The sequence below is a fragment of the Oncorhynchus nerka genome, linkage group LG4 (genome assembly GCF_034236695.1).
Source record: "Oncorhynchus nerka isolate Pitt River linkage group LG4, Oner_Uvic_2.0, whole genome shotgun sequence".
NCBI classification, from domain to species: Eukaryota; Metazoa; Chordata; class Actinopteri; order Salmoniformes; family Salmonidae; genus Oncorhynchus; species Oncorhynchus nerka.
The window spans coordinates 100622128-100647384 of record NC_088399.1 but is presented as its reverse complement, the minus strand read 5'-3'; positions in this window follow the sequence as shown (position 1 = coordinate 100647384).

The window sequence follows — 25257 nt, the reverse complement described above, 5'->3', positions numbered from 1 at the left end:
GCATGGGTTTATATATATATACAAATAATAATAAAAATGCAGAGAATAAAATAAAGGGTGGTGGGGAATGGTAGTGTAGAGTATAGTGTGGAATAATAAGAAGGTAAGAAGTAGTAAGAATATAAATACAAGTACACACATAACAGCTCACTTTCTTGGGGGTGTCTAGGTGGAAAAGCTCAAATGCCAATAATAATAATATAAAGTTCACACAGCAACAATACATGCATGCTAAAGCTTGCTGAAAAATAAAAGCCAAATAAATAATAAAAGTTTCAGCAAACATACAATAGTGCCTTAGTGCTGTGGGCACATACATGAAAGAAGTTCACAATAGGAACATAGAGAGAGTAGTACTAAACTTTTATAAATGCACAGCCACAACATTTCACATATAGCTCTGAAGTCAAAAAAGCTGACAAAGTGCAATAAAGCTCAATACAATAAGTCAAGTATAATAAAGTTCTTGTTACATAAACTACAGCAATAAAGTGCAAATAATAATACAAATGCTAAAGCGTTTCTGGGTAAAAATACCAAATAACAAAAACAGCATGGTTGTGGGATCGTGGTTTCTTTGCGTCAGGTGGTGGTGGTGTGGTAGTGTGAATGGCTCCTCCTCTTCCTGGTGGTGGTCTTCTGCCAGCAGCACAGTGGTGCGGTAATCTCAAAGTGGTATTTGGCCAGCTCTTTGCTATAGCAGCTGGAGCCAAAGTAAGTTTCTCTTCCTGCATGGTAATGCCTCTGTAGTGGTAGCGGGTAAATGCTAGCTTCATGGTAATGGAAGTCACTCCTGAAAGGGTAATGCCGTAGTGCTCGAAGAGTGGCCGTCACAGTTTCTGGTCGCTGGCGGAGCACTGGCCCGCTCTCGCTCTCTTACTGAGGAAAGTGACTGCTCTGTTATCTCTCTCTTACCGAGAGAGCGACTGCCCCGTTATCTCTCTCCTAACATGGAGTGACCGCTCTGTTATCTCTCTCTTACTGAGGAGGTGACTGGTCTCTCTCTCTCTCTCTCTTACTGAGGGAGGTGACTGGTCTGTTAACTCTCTCTCTTACTGAGGGAGGTGATGGTCTGTTCTCTCTCTTACTGAGGGAGGTGACTGGTCCTCTTCTCTCTCTCTCTCTTACTGGGGAGGTGACTGGTCTGTTCTCTCTCTCTTACTGAGGGGTAGCCAGGCTGTTCTCTCTCTCTTACTAAGAGGTGGCTGGTCTATTCTCTCTCTCTCTCTTAATGAGGACGTGCCTGGTGTTATCTCTCTCTTACTGAGGGGTGACTGGTCTATTCTCTCTCTCTTTCTTCTGGTCATATTCCCTCTCTCTCTTACTGGGGAGTGACTGGTCTGTTCTCTCTCTTCTCAGGGTAGGTGATGTCATTCTCTCTCTCTCTTACCGAGGAGAGGTGACTGGTCTGTTATCTCTCAATCTCTCTTACTGAGGAGGTGACTAGGGAGGTGGCTGCTCTATTGTCTCTCTCTAACTGAGAGGGGAGGGTGACTGGTCTGTTCTCTCTCTTACTGGGGGTGACTAGTCTGTTATCCTCTTATTGAGGGAGGTGACTGAGTGTTCTACTCTCTCTTATTAGGGAGGTATTTGGTCAGTTTCTCTCTCTCTCTTACTGGGGAGGTGACTGGTCATTCTCTCTCTCTTAAGTCAGGAGGTGCCTGGTCTTCTATCTCTCTCTCTTAGTGAGGATAGAGTGTTCTCCTCTCTCCTCTTACTGGTGACTAGTCTATCTCTCTCTTATTGAGGAGGTGACTGGTCTGTTTACTGTCTCTCTTACTGAGGGAGGTGACTGGTCTCTCTATCTCTCTCTTAACTGAGGGGGTTCTGGTCTGTTCTCTCTCTTTCTCTTACTGAGGGGGTGACTGGTCTGTTCTCTTTCTCTCTTACTGAGGGGGTGACTGGTCTGTTCTCTCTCTCTTACCAAGGGAGGTGGCTTCTATCTCTCTCTTTACTAGAGGGGAGTGACTGGTCTCTTTCTCTTTCTCTTACTGAGGGAGGTGACTGGTCTGTTCTCTCTCTTACTGAGGAGGTGACTGGTCTGTTCTCTTTAAGAGGGTGGGCGGGTCTCTTGTCTCCTCACATGAGGGGGTGACTGGGTCTGTTCTCTCTCTCTCTTACTGAGGGAGGTGACTGGTCTGTTCTCTCTCTCTTACTGAGGGAGGTGACTGGTCTGTTCTCTCTCTCTTACTGAGGGAGGTGACTGGTCTGTTCTCTCTCTCTCTGAGGGTGACTGTCTTATCTCTCTTGAGGAGGTGACTGGTCTGTTCTCTCTCTACTGAGGGAGGTGACTGGTCTGTTCTCTCTCTCTACTGAGGGAGGTGACTGGTCTGTTCTCTCTCTCTCTTACTGAGGGAGGTGACTGGTCTGTTCTCTCTCTCTTACTGAGGGAGGTGACTGGTCTGTTCTCTCTCTCTCTTACTGAGGGAGGTGACTGGTCTGTTCTCTCTCTCTTACTGAGGGAGGTGACTGGTCTGTTCTCTCTCTCTCTTACTGAGGGAGGTGACTGGTCTGTTCTCTCTCTCTTACTGAGGGAGGTGACTGGTCTGTTCTCTCTCTCTCTTACTGAGGGAGGTGACTGGTCTGTTCTCTCTCTCTCTTACTGAGGGAGGTGACTGGTCTGTTCTCTCTCTTACTGAGGAGGTGACTGGTCTGTTCTCTCTCTCTTACTGAGGGAGGTGACTGGTCTGTTCTCTCTCTCTCTTACTGAGGGAGGTGACTGGTCTGTTCTCTCTCTCTCTACTGAGGGAGGTGACTGGTCTGTTCTCTCTCTCTCTTACTGAGGGAGGTGACTGGTCTGTTCTCTCTCTCTTACTGAGGGAGGTGACTGGTCTGTTCTCTCTCTCTCTTACTGAGGGAGGTGACTGGTCTGTTCTCTCTCTCTCTTACTGAGGGAGGTGACTGGTCTGTTCTCTCTCTCTCTTACTGAGGGAGGTGACTGGTCTGTTCTCTCTCTCTACTGAGGGAGGTGACTGGTCTGTTCTCTCTCTCTCTTACTGAGGGAGGTGACTGGTCTGTTAACTCTCTCTTATTGAGGGAGGTGACTGGTCTGTTCTGTCTCTTACTGAGGAGGTGACTGGTCGTCTCTCTCTCTTACTGAGGGAGGTGACTTTGAGTCTGTTCTCTCTGCTCTCTCTTACTAGGAGATGACTGGTGTTCTCTCTCTCTCTCTCTTACGAGGGAGTGACTGAGGTCTGTTCCTCTCTCTCTTACTGCTGAGGGAGGTGAGCTAGTCTGTTGTCTCTCTCCCTCTCTTCCTGAGAGGTGACTGGTCTATTATCTCTTTTCTCTTACCAGGGAGGTGTTGGTGTTCTCTCTCTCTCTCTGCTGAGAGGTGGCTGGTCTATTTCTCTTTCTCTCTCTTACTGAGGGAGGTGACTGGTCCTGTTGTCTCTCTCTCTTACTGAGGGGTGAGCTAGTCTGTATCTCTTTCTCTTACTGAGGGAGTGGCTGGTCTGTTCTCTCTCTTACCAGATTGGGATCAGTCTGTTATCTCTTTCTCTTACTGAGTGGGTGACTGCAGTCTGTTATCTCTCTTCTCTTAATAGTGGTTAGGTCTGTTCTCTTCTCTCTTACTGAGGGGGAGGTGATCGATTCGTTATGCCCTCTCTCTGTTACTGAGGGAGGTGACTGGTCTGTTCTCTCTCTCTTACTGAGGGAGTGACTGTTCTGCTCTCTCTCTCTTACTGAGGGAGGTGACTGGTCTGTTATCTCTATCTCTCTTACTGAGGGAGGTGACTGGTCTGTTATCTCTCTCTCTCTTACTGAGGGAGGTGACTGGTCTCTTATCTTTTTCTTATTGAGGGAGGTGACTGGTCTTTTCTCCTCTCTCTCTTACTAAGGGAGGTGACTGGTCTGCTCTCTCTCTCTCTCTTATTGAGGGATGTGACTGGTATGTTCTCTCTCTCTCTTACTGAGGGAGGTGACTGGTATGTTCTCTCTCTCTCTCTCTAAGTGAGGGAGATAACTGGTATGTTCTCCCTCTCTCTCTCTCTCTCTTTCTGAGGGAGGTGACTGGTCTGTTCTCTCTCTCTCTCTTAGTGAGGGAAGTAACTGGTCTGCTCTCTCTCTCTCTCTCTCTCTCTCTCTTAGTGAGGGAGGTGACTGGTCTGTTCTCTCTCTCTCTCTCTCTTAGTAGGGGAGGTGTGTTTGTTATCTCTCTCCCTACTCTTACAGAAGGGGGGTGACTGGTCTATTAACTCTCTCTTGTTGAGGTGACTGAGTCTGTTCTCTCTCTCTGCTGAGGGAGTGGCTGAGTCTCTTATCTCTACTCTCTCTTAGAAGGGAGGTGCTGGTCTGTTCTCTCACTCTCACCTCACTTACTGAGGGGATGACACGGGTGTTCTCTCTCTTACTGGGGAGGTGGCTGAGGTCTGTGCTCTCTGATTGAGGGGAGGTGGCTGGTCTGTTCTCTCTCTTACTGAGGGGGTGGCTGGTCTATTCTCTCTCTCTTACTGAGGGGTGACTGGTCTGTTCTCTCTCTTACTGAGGGGGGAGGTGACTGGTCTGTTCTCCTCTCCCTCTCTCTTAGCTAAGGGAGACTGGTCTGTTCTCTCTCTCTCTCTTGGGTCGAGTTGATGCCGGTCTCTGCTATCTCTCTTACTGGGGAGCACTAACTGTTCTCTCTCTTACTGAGCAGGTGCCTGGTCTGTTGTCTCTCTCTCTCTTACTGAGGGAGGACTGGTCTGTTATATCTCATTTACTGAGGGGAGTTGACTGGTCTGTTCTCTCTCTCTTATTGAGGGGAGGTGACTGGTCTGTTCTCTCCCACTCTTACTGAGGGAGGTGACTGGTCTGTTCTCTCACTCTCTTTTATTGAGGGAGGTGACTGGTCTGTTCTCTCTTTACTGAGGGAGGTGACTGGTCTGTTCTCTCTCTCTTGTGAGGGAGATGACGGTCTGTTCTCCTCTCTCTCTCTCTCTTACTGAGGCAGGTGGGGTCCCTGTTCTCTCACTCTCTCTTGTTGAAGGAGGTGACTGTTCTGTTCTCTTCTCTCTTACTGAGGGAGGTGACTGGTCTGTTAACTCTCTCTTATTGAGGGAGGTGACTGGTCTGTTCTCTCTCTCTTATACTGAGGGAGGTGACTGGTCTATTCTCTCTTCTCTCTTAGTGAGGGAGATGACTTGTCTGTTCTCCATCTCTCTCTCTTTTATGAGGGAGGCAAATGTCTGTTCTCTCTCAGTGAGTGAGTGACTGGTCTGTTATCTCTCTTAAACAGAGGGAGGTGACTGGTCTGTTCTCTCTCACTGAGGGAGGTGACTGGTCTATTTCTCTCACTCTCTTATTGAGGGAGGTGACTGGGTCTGTTCTCTCTCTCTTTCTTACTGAGGAGGTGACTGGTCTATTTCTCTCTCTTACTGAGGAGGTGACCGGTCTGTTCTCTCCTCTTAGTGAGGAGGACGATTGAACAGCAACACTAGATGGATGGAACAGCATTAAACAGCATTGACCACTCACACTAGATGGATGGAACAGTATCAAATGGAGCCACCTAGATGGATGGAACGGTATTGAAATTGCTACATCAGATGGATGGAGCGGTATTGGAATAGCCACATCTAGATGGATGGAAGTCCATTGAACAGTATTGAACAACCACACTAGATGGATGGAACAGTATTGAGCAGTATTGCACATTACACTAGATGGATGGAACGGTATTGAACAGCCACACCAGATGGATGGAACGGTATTGAACAGCCATACCATAGATGGATGGAAACAGTATTGAACAGTATTGAACTGCCACACTCAGATGGATGGATCTGGGTATTGAACAGCCACACTAGATGGATGGAACGGTATTTGAACAGTATTGAAACAACCACACTAGATGGATGGAACAGTATTGAGCAGCATTGTACAGCCACACTAGATGGATGGAACGGGCATTGAACAGCCACCACTCAGATGGATGGAACGGTATTGAACAAACCACACTAGATGGATAGAACGGTATTGAAAGTCACACTCAGATGGATGGAACGGTATTGGAACAGCCAGCCATTAGATGGATGGAACGGTACGAACAGCCACACTAGATGGATGGAAGAGAGTATTGAAACAGTATTGAACAGCCAAACTAGATGGATGGAACGGTATTGAACAGCCAAAGCACTAGATGATGGGAACGGTATTGAAACAGCCACACTAGATGGATGGGAAACAGTATTGAAACAGTATTGGAAATAGCCAAACTAGATGGATGGAAACGGCATTTCGAACAGTATTGAACAACCACACTAGATGGATGGGAACAGTGCCTTTGAGCAGTATTGGTACAGCCACACTAGATGGATGGAACGGCTTGAACAGCCACACCAGATGGATGGAACGTGCATTGAACAGCCACACAGATGGATGGAACAGTATTGGAACAGTATTGAACAGCCACACTAGATGGATGGATCAGCATTGAACATCCACACTAGATGGATGGAACGGCATTGGAACAGTATTGAACAACCACACTAGATGGATGGAAACAGTATTGAGCAGTATTGTACAGCCACACTAGATGGATGGAACGGTATTGAACAGCCACACTAGATGGATGGAAGGTATTGAACAGCCACACTCAGATGGATGGAACAGTATTGAACAGTATTGTACACAACACTAGATGGATGGAACAGTATTGAACAGCCACACTCAGATGGATGGAACGGTATTGAACAGCACACTAGATGGACAGAACAGTATTGAACAGCCACACTAGATGGACAGAACAGTATTGAACAGCCACACTAGATGGACAGAACAGTATTGAACAGCCACACTAGATGGATGGAACGGTATTGAACAGCCACACTAGATGGATGGAACGGTATTGAACAGCCACACTAGATGGATGGAACGGTATTGAACAGCCACACTAGATGGACAGAACAGTATTGAACAGCCACACTAGATGGACAGAACAGTATTGAACAGCCACACTAGATGGACAGAACAGTATTGAACAGCCCACACTAGATGGATGGAACAGTATTGAACAGCCACACTAGATGGATGGAACGGTATTGAACAGCCACACTAGATGGATGGAACGGTATTGAACAGCCACACTAGATGGACAGAACAGTATTGAACAGCCACACTAGATGGACAGAACAGTATTGAACAGCCACACTAGATGGATGGAACAGTATTGAAGAGTATTGAACAGCCACTCTAGATGGATGGAACGGTATTGAACAGCCACACTAGATGGATGGAACGGTATTGAACAGTATTGAACAGCCACACTAGATGGATGGAACGGTATTGAACAGCATTGAACAGCCACACTAGATGGATGGAACGGTATTGAACAGACACTCTAGATGGATGGAACGGTATTGAACAGGCACACTAGATGGATGGAACTGTATTGAACAGTATTGAACAGCCACTCTAGATGGATGGAACTGTATTGAACAGCCACACTAGATGGATGGAACGGTATTGAACAGCCACTCTAGATGGATGGAACAGTATTGAACAGTATTATACGGCCTAACTAGATGGATGGATCAGTATTGAACAGCCACACTAGATGGATGGAACGGTATTGAACAGCCACACTAGATGGATGGAACGGTATTGAACAGTGACTCTAGATGGATGGAACGGTATTGAACAGCCACACTAGATGGATGGAACGGTATTGAACAGTATTGAACAGCCACACTAGATGGATTAAACGGTATTGAACAGTATTGAACAGCCACACTAGATGGATGGAACGGTATTGAACAGCGACTCTAGACGTAACAGTATTGAACAGCCACACTAGATGGATGGAACAGTATTGAACAGCAACACTAGATGGATGGAACGGTATTGAACAGCAACACTAGATGGATGGAACGGTATTGAACAGCAACACTAGATGGATGGAACAGTATTGAACAGTATTGAACAGTATTGAACAGTATTGAACAGTATTGAACAGTATTGAACAGCCACACTAGATGGATGGAACCTTTATAAAAATTTCTACGGGTTTATTTGAACAGCCACACTAGATGGATGGAACGGTATTGAACAGTATTGAACAGCCACACTAGATGGATGGAACGGTATTGAACAGTATTGAACAGCCACACTAGATGGATGGAACGGTATTGAACAGTATTGAACAGCCACAATCTGAAAAACTCAACCTTATAAAACATTTCTACGGGAGCTGGGCTAGCCCCTTGCGGGAAGCTGGCACAGTTCATTCAACATTTAATTTGGTCTTACCAGCATGCAGTAAAAAAAAATACCGTTGCTTTGGATGACATGCAGGAAAACACAGTCTCATGCAGGAAGCTGGCTAGCACCGCGTGTAACACGCCAAATAAACACATTACGAAACACAGCCGTTTGGAAGCGAGTCATATTTCTTCGTTCCGTCAGACAGAAGTGAAAATACAGCGTGTCCAGGAGGTTGTTTGATAATGGAGGGCATGCGGGAAGCTGGCTAGTCTCATGCGGGAAGCTGGCTAGTCTCATGCGGGAAGCTGGCTAGTCTCATGCGGGAAGCTGGCTAGTCTCATGCAGGAAGCTGGCTAGTCTCATGCGGGAAGCTGGCTAGTCTCTTGCGGGAAGCTGGCTAGTCTCATGCAAGAAGCTGGCTAGTCTCATGCAGGAAGCTGGCTAGTCTCATGCAGGAAGCTGGCTAGTCTCATGCAGGAAGCTGGCTAGTCTCATGCAGGAAGCTGGCTAGTCTCATGCGGGAAGCTGGCTAGTCCGTTGCGGGAAGCTGGCTAGTCTCTTGCGGGAAGCTGGCTAGTCTCATGCAGGAAGCTGGCTAGTCTCATGCAGGAAGCTGGCTAGTCTCATGCAGGAAGCTGGCTAGTCTCATGCAGGAAGCTGGCTAGTCTCATGCAGGAAGATGGCTAGTCTCATGCGGGAAGCTGGCTAGTCTCTTGCGGGAAGCTGGCTAGTCTCATGCAGGAAGCTGGCTAGTCTCTTGCGGGAAGCTGGCTAGTCTCATGGGGGAAGCTGGCTAGTCTCATGCAGGAAGCTGGCTAGTCTCATGCAGGAAGCTGGCTAGTCTCATGCAGGAAGCTGGCTAGTCTCATGCAGGAAGCTGGCTAGTCTCATGCGGGAAGCTGGCTAGTCTCATGGGGGAAGCTGGCTAGTCTCATGCAGGAAGCTGGCTAGTCTCATGCAGGAAGCTGGCTAGTCTCATGCAGGAAGCTGGCTAGTCTCATGGGGGAAGCTGGCTAGTCTCATGCAGGAAGCTGGCTAGTCTCATGGGGGAAGCTGGCTAGTCTCATGCAGGAAGCTGGCTAGTCTCATGGGGGAAGCTGGCTAGTCTCATGCAGGAAGCTGGCTAGTCTCATGCAGGAAGCTGGCTAGTCTTGGTCCGCAGGACCTTTTAATAACTAATCACAATCCCACAGCAGATGGCGGCTTCACACTGTTGCCGAGTGTTTTGGCAAGCCACCCGTCCGTCCACTCCACAGTGTTGTCATTAACTTATTATTGGCACAAAGGGTACAGTGTTTCGTTTAGTGTGAAAAGGCCCCGTTTTTGGCCACTGTACAGGATGGGTGGATACAGGCAGCCCAACCTGTTGCAGCTTATGACCACAGTGTAGTAGATACTGTATATGGAAATCAGCCAATTCACTTTGAGATGCAGGGTAGCACTACTTTGGCTCCAAATGGCAGATTCCATCCAAAGACACTGTGAATTACAATGATATTGCTGCCGTCAACATGGAAGAAAGATTCAGAACTATGAATGTTTCTGTCTGTCTGTCTGTCTGTCTGTCTGTCTGTCTGTCTGTCTGTCTGTCTGTCTGTCTGTCTGTCTGTCTGTCTGTCTGTCTGTCTGTCTGTCTGTCTGTCTGTCTGTCTGTCTGTCTCTCTCTCTCTCTCTCTCTCTCTCTCTCTCTCTCGATTGAAAACTGTGAGATTGGTCGTCCCAATCGTGTTACACTTTCCACCTCTGAAATCTTCTCAGACAATTCTATTTCTCTCCCTCTGTCCATCCTCCTATAGCTGTCAATAAGATATGAGTCAGGCCAGGTGCTCTGTGCTGCCTGTGTATTAGAGTCAGGCCAGGTGCTCTGTGCTGCCTGTGTATTAGAGTCAGGCCAGGTGCTCTGTGCTGCCTGTGTAATAGAGTCAGGCCAGGTGCTCTGTGCTGCCTGTGTAATAGAGTCAGGCCTGTGCTGCCTGTGTAATAGAGTCAGGCCAGGGGCTCTGTGTTGCCTGTGTAATGGATCCTTATCAGTCCTGCTGCAGGTGACAGCTCCCCCTCCTTACCTCACCCCTCCTTACCTCTCCCCCCCTTACCTCTCCCCTCCTTACCTCTCCCCTCCTTACCTCTCCCTTCCTTACCTCACTCCTCCTTACCTCACCCCTCATTACCTCACCCCTCCTTACCTCTCCCCCTTACCTCTCCCTCCTTACCTCTCCCCTCCCTACCTCTCCCCCTTACCTCTCCCCCCCTTACCTCTCCCCCTTACCTCTCCCCCTTACCTCTCCCCCTTACCTCACCCCTCCTTACCTCACCCCTCCTTACCCCACCCATCCCCCTTACCTCTCCCTCCTTACCTCTCCTCCTTACCTCACCCCTCCTTACCTCTCCCCCCTTACCTCTCCCCCTCTTACCTCACCTCCTTACCTCATCCCTCCTTACCTCACCCATCCCCCTTACCTCTCCCCTCCTTACCTCTCCCCCCCCTTACCTCCCCCCTTACCTCTCCCCCTCCTTATGTCTCCCCTCCTTACCTCTCCCCTCCTTACCTCTCCCCCTTACCTCTCCCTCTTACCTCTCCCCCTTACCTCTCCCCCTCCTTATGTCTCCCCTCCTTACCTCTCCCCTCCTTACCTCTCCCCCTTACCTCTCCCCTCCTTACCTCTCCCTCCCACCTCTCCCTCCTTGCCTCCCCCTCCTTACCTCTCCCCCTTACCTCTCCCCCTCCTTACCTCTCCCCTCCTTACCTCTCCCCTCCTTACCTCCCCCCTCCTTACCTCCCCCCTTACCTCTCCCCCTTACCTCTCCCCATCCTTATGTCTCCCCTCCTTACTCTCCCTCCTTACCTCTCCCCTTACCTCTCCCTCCTTACCCTCCCTCCTTACCTCCCCCCTCCTTACCTCTCCCCTCCTTATGTCTCCCCTCCTTACCTCTCCCTCCTTACCTCTCCCCTTACCTCTCCCCCTTACCTCTCCCCCTTACCTCTGCCCCTCCTTATGTCTCCTCCTTACCTCCCCCCTTACCTCTCCCCTCCTTACCTCTCTCCCTCCTTCCCCCCCTTACCTCTCCCCCTTACCTCTCCCCATCCTTATGTCTCCCCCCTTACCTCTCCCTCCTTACCTCCCCCCCCTTACCTCTCCCCCTTACCTCCCCCCCCTTACCTCTCCCTTACCTCTCCCCTCCTTACCTCCCTCCCCTCCCCCTTACCTCTCCTCCTTACCTCTCCCCCCTTACCCCTCCCCTTACCTCTCCCTCCTTACCTCTCCCCCCTACCCCTCCTTACCTCTCCCCCTACCTCCCTCATACCTCCCTCCTTACCTCTCCCCTCCTTACCTCCCCTCCTTACCCATCCCCTCCTCACCCATCCCCCCTTACCTCCCCCCTCCTTACCCTGCCCCCTACCTCCCCCCTTACCTCCCCCCATACCTCTCCCCTCCTTACCTCTCCCCCTTACCCTCCTCCTTACCTCCCCCCATTACCTCCTCCTTACCTCTCCCCCTTACCTCTCCCCCTTACCTCACCCATCCCCCTTACCTCTCCCCCCTTACCTCCCTCCTTACCTCTCCCCCTTACCTCTCCCCTCCTTACCTCTCCCTCCTACCTCCCCCTCCTTACCTCTCCCCCTCCTTACCTCTTACCTCTCCCTCCTTACCTCTCTCTAACCTCTCCCCCTTACCTCTCCCTCCTTACCTCCCTCCATACCTCTCCCCCTCCTTATGTCTCTCCCCTCCTTACCTCTCCCCTGCCCATCCCCCTTACCTCTCCCCTCCATGCCTCCCCTCCTTACCTCCACCCCTCCTTACCTCCCCCCCTAACCTCTCCCCCCTTTACCTCCCCTCCTTACCTCCCTCCCTTACCTCTCCCCCCCTTATGTCTCCCTCCTTACCTCCTCCTTACCTCCCCCCTCCTTACCTCCTCCCCCTTACCTCTCCCCTCCTTATGTCTCCCCCTTACCTCTCCCCCCCCTTACCTCCCCCTTACCTCTCCCCTCCTTATGTCTCCCCCTTACCTCTCCCTCCTTACCTCTCCCCCTCCTTACCTCTCCCCTCCTTACCTCCCCCCATTACCTCCCTCCTTACCCTACTACCTCTCCCCCTTACCTCACCCATCCCCCCTTACCTCTCCCCCCTTACCTCTCCCTCCTTACCTCTCCCCCCTTACCCTCCCCTCCTTACCTCTCCCTCCTTACCTCCCCCCTCTTACCTCTCTCCCTCCTTACCTCTCCCCCCTTACCTCTCCCCTCCTTACCTCTCCCCTCTAACCTCTCCCCCCCCTTACCTCTCCCCTCCTTACCTCCTCCTTACCTCTCCCCCCTCCTTATGTCTCCCCTCCTTACCTCTCCCCCTTACCCATACCTCCCCCTCCTTACCTCTCCCTCCTTACCTCACCCCTCCTTACCTCTCCCCCTAACCTCTCCCCTTTACCTCTCCCCTCCTTACCTCCTCTAATTACCTCTCCCTCCTTACCTCTCCCCTCCTTACCCATCCCCTCCTCCACCCATCCTCCTTACCTCTCCCTCCTTACCTCCCCTCATACCTCTCCTCTCTCTCCCCCATACCTCTCCCCCCTTACCTCTCCCCCCTACCTCCCCCTCCTTATGTCTCCCTCTTACCTCTCCCCCTTACCCTCTCCCCCCTCCCCCCTTACCTCTCCCCCTCCTTATATCTCCCCCTTCCTTACCTCTCCCCCTTACCTCTCCCCCTCCTTATGTCTCCCCCTTACCTCTCCCCCTTACCTCTCCCCCTTACCTCTCCCCTCCTTATGTCTCCCCCTTACCTCTCCCCTCCTTACCTCTCCCCTCCTTACCTCTCCCCTTACCTCTCCCCTCCTTACCTCTCCCCCCTTACCCCTCCTTACCTCTCCCCTCCTTACCTCCCCCCTTACCCCTCCTTACCTCTCCCCCTTACCTCCCTCCTTACCTCCCCTCCTTACCTCTCCTCCTTACCTCTCCCTCCTTACCTCTACCCATTTACCTCTCCCCTCCTTACCTCTCCCCCTTCCTCTCCCCTCCTTACCTCTCCCCTATACCTCTCCCCCTTACCTCTCCCCCCTTACCTCCCACACCTCTCCCTCCTTACCTCTCCCCCTTTACCCTCCTTACCTCTCCCCCTTACCTCTCCCCCCCCTTACACTCCCCCTACCTCTCCTCCTTACCTCTCCCCCTCCATACCTCTCCCCTCCTTACCTCCCCCTTACCTCCTTCCTCCTTACCTCTCCCTCCTTACCTCTCCCCCTTACCCCTCCTTACCTCTCCCCCTTACCTCCCCTCCTTCTCCCCTAATTACCTCTCCTCCTTACCCCCTCCTTACCCATCCTCCCTCACCCATCCCTCCTTACCTCTCCCCTCCTTACCTCTCTCCTCCTTACCTCTCCCCCTTACCTCTCCCTACCTCTCCCCCCCTTACCTCCCCCCTTACCTCACCCCTCCTTATGTCTCCCCTCCTTACCTCCCCCCTTACCTCTCCCCCTTACCTCTCCCCCTTACCTCTCCCCCTCCTTATATCTCCCCTCCTTACCTCTCCCTCCTTACCTCTCCCCCTTACCTCTCCCCCTTACCTCTCCCTCCTTACCTCCCCCTCCTTACCTCTCCCCCCTCTCCCCCTCCTTACCTCTCCCCTCCTTACCTCTCCCTCCTTACCTCCCCCTCCTTACCTCTCCCCCTTACCTCCCCCCTTACCTCTCCCCTCCTTACCTCTCCCCCTCCTTATGTCTCCCCCCTTACCTCTCCCCCTCCTTATGTCTCCCCCTTAACTCTCCCCTCCTTACCTCTCCCCTCCTTACCTCCCCCTCCTTACCTCTCCCCCTCCTTACCTCCCCCTTACCTCTCCTCCTTACCTCTCCCCCTCCTTACCTCTCCCTCCTTACCTCCCCCCTTACCTCTCCCCCTTACCCCTCCTTACCTCTCCCCTCCTTACCTCTCCCCCTTACCCCTCCTTACCTCTCCTCCTTACCTCCCCTCCTTACCTCTCCCCTCCTTATGTCCCCTCCTTACCTCTCCCCTCCTTACCTCTCCCCTCCTTATGTCTCCCTCCTTACCTCTCCCTCCTTACCTCCCCCTTACCTACCTCTCCCCTTCCACGTCTCCCCTCCTTACCTCTCCCCCCTTACCTCCCCCTCCTTACCTCTCCCCCTCCTTACCTCTCCCCTCCTTAACCTCTCCCCCTTACCTCTCCCCTCCTTACCTCTCCCCCTTACCTCCCCCTTACCTCTCCCCTCCTTACCTCTCCCCCTTACCTCTCCCCTCCTTACCTCACCCCCTTACCTCTCCCCTCCTTATCTCACCCCTCCTTACCTCTCCCCCTCCTTACCTCTCCCCCCTTACCTCACCCCTCCTTACCTCTCCCCTCCTTACCTCTCCCCCCTTACCTTTCCCCTCCTTACCTCTCCCCCTTACCTCTCCCCTCTTACCTCTCCCCTCCTTACCTCTCCCCTCCTTACCTCTCCCCCTTACCTCTCCCCTCCTTACCTCTCCCTCCTTACCTCACCCCCCTTACCTCCCCCTCCTTACCTCTCCCCTCCTTACCTCTCCCCCTTACCTCTCCCCCTTACCTCTCCCTCCTTACCTCTCCTTACCTCTCCCCCTCCTTACCTCACCCCTCCTTACCTCTCCTCCCTTACCTCTCCCCCCTTACCTCTCCCCCTTACCTCTCCCTCCTTACCTCTCCCCTCCTTACCTCTCCCCCCTTACCTCTCCCCCTTACCTTCCCCCTCCCCTCACCTCTCCCTCCTTACCTCTCCCCTCCTTACCTCTCCCCCCCTTACCTCTCCCCTCCTTACCTCTCCCCCCCTTACCTCACCCCCTTACCTCTCCCCTCCTTACCTCACCCCTCCTTACCTCTCCCCCCCTTACCTCTCCACTGTTGCTGGTGACAGACATCAGAACAGGTTAGGCATATAAGTGTTCACGTGCTTAGCGAGACAGACAAACAGGCAGACAGACAGACAGGGAGACAGGTAGACAGGCAGGCAGACAAACAAACAGACAGGCAGACAAACAAACAGACAGGCAGGCAGGCATACAAACAAACAGACAGGCAGACAAACAAACAGACAGGCAGGCAGGCAGGCAGGCAGGCAGGCAGACAGACAGGCAGACAGACAGTTATCAGATAACCGGATGTTTGTGCCTGATGCGGTCCTGCTCCAGTCTGGCTCCCATCGGACCCTCTGGCATTTGTGTCCCTGACGTCTCCTCATTTGTCGCCGCTTGTACAAAACAATATTCCTTCTGTCTGTCCCTGGTCCCACATCTCCAGAATCTGTGGTTACCTAGGTTACCCCAGTGGCTCGCAGCAAATGGTTTTTGTTGTCTGCTTGTTTTAGTCACAAAACTACATTTGAAGAAAAGTACAACATGTCTGAAAGAGGACTTTTCAACATTGCTACGAAGCTACTCACTACTTAGAGAAACATAAAAGGCTTTCCTCATGGCCCTTTTAATGATGGTGCTACTGTAAGCTAACGCACTTCTGTACATCGCGCTGTAACATACAATTGACCTTATTTTAGCGTCACAAAAACGTAATACTTCCAGGTCAACGGCACAATTTCTCCCCATTCGAGCAAGATCAATGACGAGATCTTCATGATGCCAGTCTCTGCATGACTGAAGAAGGCAATGATGCCAGTCTCTGCATGACTGAAGAAGGCAATGATGCCAGTCTCTGCATGACTGAAGATGGCAATGATGCCAGTCTCTGCAATGACTGAAGAAGGCAATGATGCCAGTCTCTGCAATGACTGAAGAAGGCAATGATGCCAGTCTCTGCAATGACTGAAGAAGGCAATGATGCCAGTCTCTGCATGATTGAAGAAGGCAATGATGCCAGTCTCTGCATGACTGAAGAAGGCAATGATGCCAGTCTCTGCATGATTGAAGAAGGCAATGATGCCAGACTCTGCAATGACTGAAGAAGGCAATGATGCCAGTCTCTGCAATGACTGAAGAAGGCAATGATGCCAGACTCTGCAATGACTGAAGAAGGCAATGATGCCAGTCTCTGCAATGACTGAAGAAGGAAATGAGCTCCGTCGGGTCTTTAAAAAGGCGGGTGGAGGAAGCGAAACAGCTTTTGTCACCTTATTTGTCCAACGTATCAAATAAATAAAAACAATATAAAGAGTTTATAATTTGTCATTCCTACATGAAGGTTTGTGTCGAATTTGAATCAGGTTTTTTAGGTTGGAAGTTATCTTCAGAAGTATACAGTGGCTGTGGCGGCTTTTGAGAGTGATGATGGCTAGCAGTGAATGATGGCTGAGAGTGATGATGGCTAGCAGTGATGATGGCTAGCAGTGATGATGGCTGAGAGTGATGATGGCTAGCAGTGATGATGGCTAGCAGTGATGATGGCTAGCAGTGATGATGGCTAGCAGTGATGATGGCTGAGAGTGATGATAGCTAGCAGTGATGATGGCTAGCAGTGATGATGGCTAGCAGTGATGATGGCTGAGAGTGATGATGGCTAGCAGTGATGATGGCTAGCAGTGATGATGGCTGAGAGTGATGATGGCTAGCAGTGATGATGATGGCTGAGAGTGATGATGGCTAGCAGTGATGATGGCTAGCAGTGATGATGGCTAGCAGTGATGATGGCTGAGAGTGATGATGGCTGAGAGTGATGATGGCTAGCAGTGATGATGGCTAGCAGTAATGATGATGGCTGAGAGTGATGATGGCTAGCAGTGATGATGGCTAGCAGTGATGATGGCTGAGAGTGATGATGGCTAGAGTGATGATGGCTAGCAGTGATGATGGCTAGCAGTGATGATGGCTGAGAGTGATGATGGCTGAGAGTGATGATGGCTAGCAGTGATGATGGCTAGCAGTGATGATGGCTAGCAGTGATGATGGCTGAGAGTGATGGCTAGCAGTGATGATGGCTGAGAGTGATGATGGCTAGCAGTGATGATGGCTGAGAGTGATGATGGCTAGCAGTGATGATGGCTAGCAGTGATGATGGCTAGCAGTGATGATGGCTAGCAGTGATGATGATGGCTAGCAGTGATGATGATGGCTAGCAGTGATGATGGCTGAGAGTGATGATGGCTAGCAGTGATGATGGCTAGCAGTGATGATGGCTGAGAGTGATGATGGCTAGCAGTGATGATGGCTAGCAGTGATGATGGCTAGCAGTGATGATGGCTAGCAGTGATGATGGCTGAGAGTGATGATGGCTAGCAGTGATGATGGCTAGCAGTGATGATGGCTGAGAGTGATGATGGCTAGCAGTGATGATGGCTAGCAGTGATGATGGCTGAGAGTGATGATGGCTAGCAGTGATGATGGCTAGCAGTGATGATGGCTGAGAGTGATGATGGCTAGCAGTGATGATGGCTAGCAGTGATGATGGCTAGCAGTGATGATGGCTGGTAGTGATGATGGCTAGCAGTGTTGATGGCTGAGAGTGATGATGGCTAGCAGTGATGATGGCTAGCAGTGATGATGGCTAGCAGTGATGATGGCTAGAGTGATGATGGCTGGCAGTGATGATGGCTGGCAGTGATGATGGCTGAGAGTGATGATGGCTAGCAGTGATGATGGCTGGCAGTGATGATGGCTGGCAGTGATGATGGCTGAGAGTGATGAAGGCTAGCAGTGATGATGGCTGAGAGTGATGATGGCTAGCAGTGATGATGGCTAGCAGTGATGATGGCTAGCAGTGATGATGTCTTGCAGTGATGATGACTAGCAGTGATGATGGCTAGTAGTGATGATGGCTGAGAGTGATGATGCATAGAATGAATGCATTCAAGTGTACAAGGTATCCCACCCCTAACCCTGTCCCTGTCTTGTTTTCTTATCTGTGAGAGAAGCGCCATACGTGACACAGAAGGAGTTGCTTTATGCTGTATGTTACGGCATGACACGTCACAATTGAATGTGTCAGAGGGGGTCTGTTTTTTTAAAAACTTTTCACCTATCGGGCCATTACCATGTCAATCATCGCTTGCATAGAAACGTAGTTGACACCCCACATTTTGATGCCAATACATTCGCTTCAGTCCCATTAATTTTCATTGCACCCTGGTTTGAATGCCGTAAAGAACGGGGTTAGTCGACAGGAGCAACCACGTGAGTGAGTGCTAGCTAGCTACTGACTGAAAACATTAAGCTAACCAAGACCAACCACACGAACAAATGGACTATACAGATAATGACTGTAGTTACAAAAACGGACCACAATAACAAGTTAAATGTCATACCTGTGATGAAATGTTTTTCACACACATGGCTAAGTGTAGACTACTGGGACAACGGGTCCCCTAATACATGGCTAAGTGTAGACTACTTAAACAACGGGTCCCCTAATTTTTCCCGAATTGCCTGAAGCCATACGGCTCTTCCACGCAGGCTCTATTTCTTAGCCTGAAGCCATAGGGCTCTTCCCGCAGGCTCTATTTCTTAGCCCGAAGCCATAGGGCTCTTCCCGCAGGCTCTATTTCTTAGCCTGAAGCCATAGGGCTCTTCCCGCAGGCTCTATTTCTTAGCCCGAAGCCATAGGGCTCTTCCCGCAGGCTCTATTTCTTAGCCTGAAGCCATAGGGCTCTTCCCGCAGGCTCTATTTCTTAGCCTGAAGCCATAGGGCTCTTCCCGCAGGCTCTATTTCTTAGCCCGAAGCCATAGGGCTCTTCCCGCAGGCTCTATTTCTTAGCCTGAAGCCATAGGGCTCTTCCCGCAGGCTCTATTTCTTAGCCTGAAGCCATACGGCTCTTCCCGCAGGCTCTATTTCTTAGCCTGAATCCATAGGGCTCTTCTCGCAGGCTCTATTTCTTAGCCTGAAGCCATAGGGCTCTTCTCGCAGGCTCTATTTCTTAGCCTGAAGCCATACGGCTCTTCCCGCAGGCTCTATTTCTTAGCCTGAAGCCATACGGCTCTTCCCGCAGGCTCTTTTTCTTAGCCTGAAGCCATACGGCTCTTCCCGCAGGCTCTATTTCTTAGCCCGAAGCCATAGGGCTCTTCCCGCAGGCTCTATTTCTTAGCCTGAAGCCATAGGGCTCTTCCCGCAGGCTCTATTTCTTAGCCCGAAGCCATAGGGCTCTTCCCACAGGCTCTATTTCTTAGCCTGAATCCATAGGGCTCTTCTCGCAGGCTCTATTTCTTAGCCTGAAGCCATACGGCTCTTCCCGCAGGCTCTATTTCTTAGCCTGAAGCCATAGGGCTCTTCTCGCAGGCTCTGTTTTTTGAAGCCAACGGCTCTTCCCGCAGGCTCTTCTTAGCCTGAACCTTCCCGCAGAAGCTCTTTCTCTTAGCCTGAAGCCATTACGGCTCTTCCCGAGGCTCATTTCTTAGCCAGCCATAGGGCTCTTCCGCAGCTCTTTTCTTAGCCTGATGACAACAGGCTCTATTTCTTAGCCCGAAGCCATAGGGCTCTTCCCGCAGGCTCTATTTCTTAGCCTGAAGCCATAGGGCTCTTCCCGCAGGCTCTATTTCTTAGCCTGAATCCATAGGGCTCTTCCCCAGGCTTTAGCCTGAAGCCATAGGGGCTCTTCCCGCAGGCTCTATTTCTTAGCCTGAAGCCATACGAGGGCTCTTCCTGGTTTCTGATTTTGCCTAAAGAGGGCTCTTCCTGCAGGCTCTATTTCTTAGCCGAAGCCATAGGGCTCTTCGGGCTCTATTTCTTAGCCTGAAGCCATAGGGCTCTTGGTAGCCTGAAGCCATAGAGGCTCTATTTCTTAATGAATCCATAGGGCTCTTCCCGCAAATTTCTTAGCCTGAAGATGGGCTCTTCCCGCAGGCTCATTTCAGCCGACAAACGGGCTGTTCCCTGCAGGCTCTATTTCTTAGCCTGAATCCATAGGGCTCTTCCCGCAGGCTCTATTTCTTAGCCTGAATCCATAGGGCTCTTCCCGCATGGCTCTATTTCTTAGCCTGGAAGCCATGGGGGCTCTTCCCCTAGGCTCTATTTCTTGGCCTGAAGTGCAGGCTCTATTTCTTAGCCTGAATCCATAGGGCTTTTCCCAGGCTCTATTTCTTAGCCTGAAGCCATAGGGCTCTTCCCCGAGCTCTATTTCTTAGCCTGAAGCCATACGGCTCTTCCTGGGCTCTTCCATTTTAGCCTGATCCATAGGGCTCTTCCGCAGGCTCTATTTCTTAGCCTGAAGCCATAGGGCTCTTCCCGCAGGCTCTATTTCTTAGCCTGAAGCCATAGGGCTCTTCCCGCAGGCTCTATTTCTTAGCCCTGAAGCCATACGGCTCTTCCCAGGCTCTATTTCTTAGCCTATCCATAGGGCTCTTTATGAGCTCTATTTCTTAGCCTGAAGCCATACGGCTCTTCCATGGCTCTATTTCTTAGCCTGAAGCCATAGGGCTCTTCCCGCAGGCTCTATTTCTTAGCCTGAAGCCATAGGGCTCTTCCTGCAGGCTCTATTTCTTAGCCTGAATCCATAGGGCTCTTCCCGCAGGCTCTATTTCTTAGCCTGAAGCCATAGGGCTCTTCCCGCAGGCTCTATTTCTTAGCCTGAAGCCATACGGCTGTTCCTGCAGGCTCTATTTCTTAGCCTGAATCCATAGGGCTCTTCCCGCAGGCTCTATTTCTTAGCCTGAATCCATAGGGCTCTTCCCGCAGGCTCTATTTCTTAGCCTGAAGCCATGGGGCTCTTCCCGCAGGCTCTATTTCTTAGCCTGAAGCCATACGGCTCTTCCTGCAGGCTCTATTTCTTAGCCTGAATCCATAGGGCTCTTCCCGCAGGCTCTATTTCTCTACGTTACGAACTGTAGGTTGGGATATTTGACCTGGTCCATGTACATTCAACAACATTTCAGCATGTTTTTTCTGTATGACAACAAATCTACGACGAACTTAGGAAAGAATGTTTGGTTTTCCTCAATTTGTGGGCGTTGTCGAGGGGAATTCCCTATTAATGAGTGAATATCGACTCGGAGTGGAGGTTATTGGTATTCTAGAACGCTGTGGTTCTGTGACTGAGTGGCACCTCAGGCGACTTGGGACTGTGGACTCGTCATATCAGACGATCCGTTGCGGTAAGGTCTGCCTGTGGAATGGAACGTGTTACTGCAGAGCTTGATCCCGTATGAAGACGATACATCAAAGACTAATTGAAGATGACGGAGAATAATTTCTCCACAGGTTAACGTCAACCACAAAATGAACGATCACTTTCCTCCCGACATAGCATTTAATAAAATATTAAATGTGGGGGGGGGGGGGGGGGTGTACAATTTATAAATCCCACAGTTGATATACATTTTATTCATAATCAAACCCTCAGTTCCTAGATGATCTTTTGTGAGGCCAATTCCATGTCCTAGTTCTGGTACTTTCCGACCTCTTTCCCTTCTTCTTATCAACAGGAATACTAAGTGAGTGAGTCAGTCAAACTGGGTGACATAGCATACATACCAAATGGCACCCTATGCCCTATATTGCATTAGTTTTGATAGGGCTCTGGTAATTAGTGCACTAAATAGGGAATAAGGTGCCACTGCAGACAGAATGAATTTGTTTTATAATGCGAGTTTCTTGCCAAAGTAATATTATAAAATAAACTTCTTATTTGAGGTCATATTTGCCAGAGGAAATTAATATACAGTACCAGTCAAAAAGTTTGGACACACCTACTCATTTTTATTTATTTTTACTATTTTCTACATTGTAGAATAATAGTGAAGACATCAAAACTAAGAAATAACACATATAGTTTAACTAAAAAAGTGTTGCCAATCCCGAGGCCTGCTGCTCCAGAAAGCCAATCCCGAGGCCTGCTGCTCCAGAAAGCCAATCCCGAGGCCTGCTGCTACAGAAAGCCAATCCCGAGGCCTGCTGCTCCAGAAAGCCAATCCCGAGGCCTTCTGCTACAGAAAGCCAATCCCGAGGCCTGCTCCAGAAAGCCAATCCCGAGGTCTGCTGCTGCAGAAAGCCAATCCCGAGGCCTGCTGCTACAGAAAGCCAATCCCGAGGTCGCAGTGGTGGGTAGTATATGGGGCTTTGGTGACAAAACGGATGGCCGTTTTCTGTGATAGGATACATCCAGTTTGCTGAGTAGAATGTTTGAGGCTATTTTGTAAATGACATCTCCAAAGTCAAGGATCGGTAGGATCGTCAGTTTTACAAGGGTTTCGCGTTATGAGTGAAGGAGGCGTCAATCTCTCTCTCTCTCTCTCTCTCTCTCTCTCTGTGTCTCTCTCTCTGTGTCTCTCTCTCTCTCTCTCTCTCTCTGTGTCTCTCTCTCTGTCTCTCTCTCTCTCTCTCTCTCTCTGTCTCTCTCTCTCTCTCTCTCTCTCTGTCTCTCTCTCTGTGTCTCTCTCTCTCTCTCTCTCTCTCTCTCTCTCTCTCTCTCTCTCTCTGTGTCTCTCTCTGTGTCTCTCTCTCTGTGTCTCTCTCTCTGTGTCTCTCTCTCTGTGTCTCTCTCTCTCTCTCTCTTTCCTTCTTTCCTTCCTTCCTTCCTTCCTTCCTTCCTTCCTTCCTTCCTTCCTTCCTTCCTTCCTTCCTTCCTTCCTTCCTTCCTTCCTTCCTTCCTTCCTTCCTTAAGCAGGTCTGTGAGACTAATACCCAACACTTCCCTGTGTCTGGGCCAAGAAATAAGATTATCCATCACCCATCCAAGAAGTCTTCTCTTCTGTGTCCCTGAGTATCTGTCCTTGTTATGGATGTGTTTCAGGGCTGGAGGGCAGTGTGGATCCACTCTGTTCTGTTTTACTAAGTTCTACTCTAGAGGGGAGTGTGGATACACTCTGTTCTGTTTTACTAAGTTCTACTCTAGAGGATAGTGTGGATCCACTCTGTTCTGTTTTACTAAGTTCTACTCTAGAGGATAGTGTGGATCCACTCTGTTCTGTTTTACTAAGTTCTACTCTAGAGGATAGTGTGTATACACTCTGTTCTGTTTTACTAAGTTCTACTCTAGAGGGCAGTGTGGATCCACTCTGTTATGTTTTACTAAGTTCTACTCTAGAGGGCAGTGTGGATCCACTCTGTTTTATTTTACTAAGTTCTACTCTAGAGGGCAGTGTGGATCCACTCTGTTTTGTTTTACTAAGTTCTACTCTAGAGGGCAGTGTGGATCCACTCTGTTCTGTTTTACTAAGTTCTACTCTAGAGGGCAGTGTGGTACCACTCTGTTCTGTTATACTAAATTCTACTCTAGAGGGCAGTGTGGATCCACTCTGTTCTGTTATACTAAGTTCTACTCTAGAGGATAGTGTGGATCCACTCTGTTCTGTTCTACTAAGTTCTACTCTATAGGGCAGTGTGGTACCACTCTGTTCTGTTCTACTAAGTTCTACTCAGAGGGCAGTGTGGTACCACTCTAGTGGTTAGAGCGTTGGACTAGTAACCGAAAGGTTGCAAGTTCGAATCCCCGAGCTGACAAGGTACAAATCTGTCGTTCTGCCCCTGAACAGGCAGTTAACCCACTGTTCCTAGGCCGTCATTGAAAATAAGAATTTGTTCTTAACTGACTTGCCTAGTAAAATAAAGGTAAAAAAAAAGACGATAGTGTGGTACCACTTTGTTCTGTTCTACTAACTTCCGCGCTGAGTTGTTCAAACCATTGAATAAACATGGGATAAACATGGGATGAACATGGGATGAACATGGGATGAACATGGGATAAACATGGGATGAACATGGGATAAACATGGGATGAGCATGGGATGAACATGGGATAAACATGGCATAAACATGGGATAAACATGGGATGAACATGGGATGAACATGGGATAAACATGGGATGAGCATGTGATAAACATGTGATAAACATGGGATGAACATGGGATAAACATGGGATGAACATGGGATAACCATTGGATAACCATTGGATAACCATGTGATGAACATGTGATGAACATGGGATAACCATGAGATAAACATGGGATAAACATGTGATGAACATGGGATGAACATGGGATAACCATGTGATGAACATGGGATAACCATGTGATGAACATGGGATAAACATGGGATAAACATGGGATGAACATGGGATAAACATGGGATGAACATGGGATAACCATGGGATGAACAAACCTACTGTCAATAACAGAAAATGTACAGTCTAACCCGACACCTAGGTATTTATAGTTGTCCACAAAGTCAGAACCGATGCTAGGCGGGCGGGTGTGGGCAGCGATCGGTTGAAGAGCATGCATTTAGTTTTACTAGCATTTAAAAGCAGTTGGAGGCCACGGAAGGAGTGTTGTATGGCGTTGAAGCTTGTTTGTGGTTAACACAGAGTCCCAAGAAGGGCCAGGTGTATACAGAATGGTTCCAGTAAGGGAGAGAGTTACATTTAGAGAGAGCGTCTCTCTCTCTTACTAGTGGATAACTACAACATGTTCGCAAAGTACAGCACATTGTTTTGGCACCTCCAGTTTGTGAAGGAAATTAGAGTTATACGGGTAAGAGTGTATTGACTAGTTGAGATGGAACGATTAGGAAGAATAGATGATGAAGTGAATATCTTGAGAAGAGAGTGAGAGGCATTGAATAAATCCTGCTAAAAGTCATGTACTAAATCCATCCATTCCCATCTTCATAATGATTGTATCTACACTATCTAAGACTGTTTCTGGTCTACCTTTTCCTCTCTCCTTTCTTTGGGGCCAGTGTTGATTCAGAGCCAGCAATTTCATTAGGCTCTGTCCTGAGGTACTGGGCAGATGCTCACCTTATAAAGGTTCTGTCCTGAGGTACTGGGCAGATGCTCCCCTTATAAAGGTCTGTGAGGTTCTGTCCTGAGGTACTGGGCAGATGCTCCCTGTGAGGCTCTATAAAGGTTCTAAAGGTTCTGTCCTGAGGTACTGGGCAGATGTTCCCCTTATAAAGGTTCTGTCCTGAGGTACTGGGCAGATGCTCCCCTTATAAAGGTTTGTGAGGTTCTGTCCTGAGGTACTGGGCAGATGCTCCCCTTATAAAGGTTCTGTCCTGAGGTACTGGGCAGATGCTCCCCTTATAAAGGTTCTGTCCTGAGGTACTGGGCAGATGCTCCCCTTATAAAGGTCTGTGAGATTCTGTCCTGAGGTACTGGGCAGATGCTCCCCTTATAAAGGTTCTGTCCTGAGGTACTGGAGAGATGCTCCCCTTATAAAGGTCTGTGAGGTTCTGTCCTGAGGTA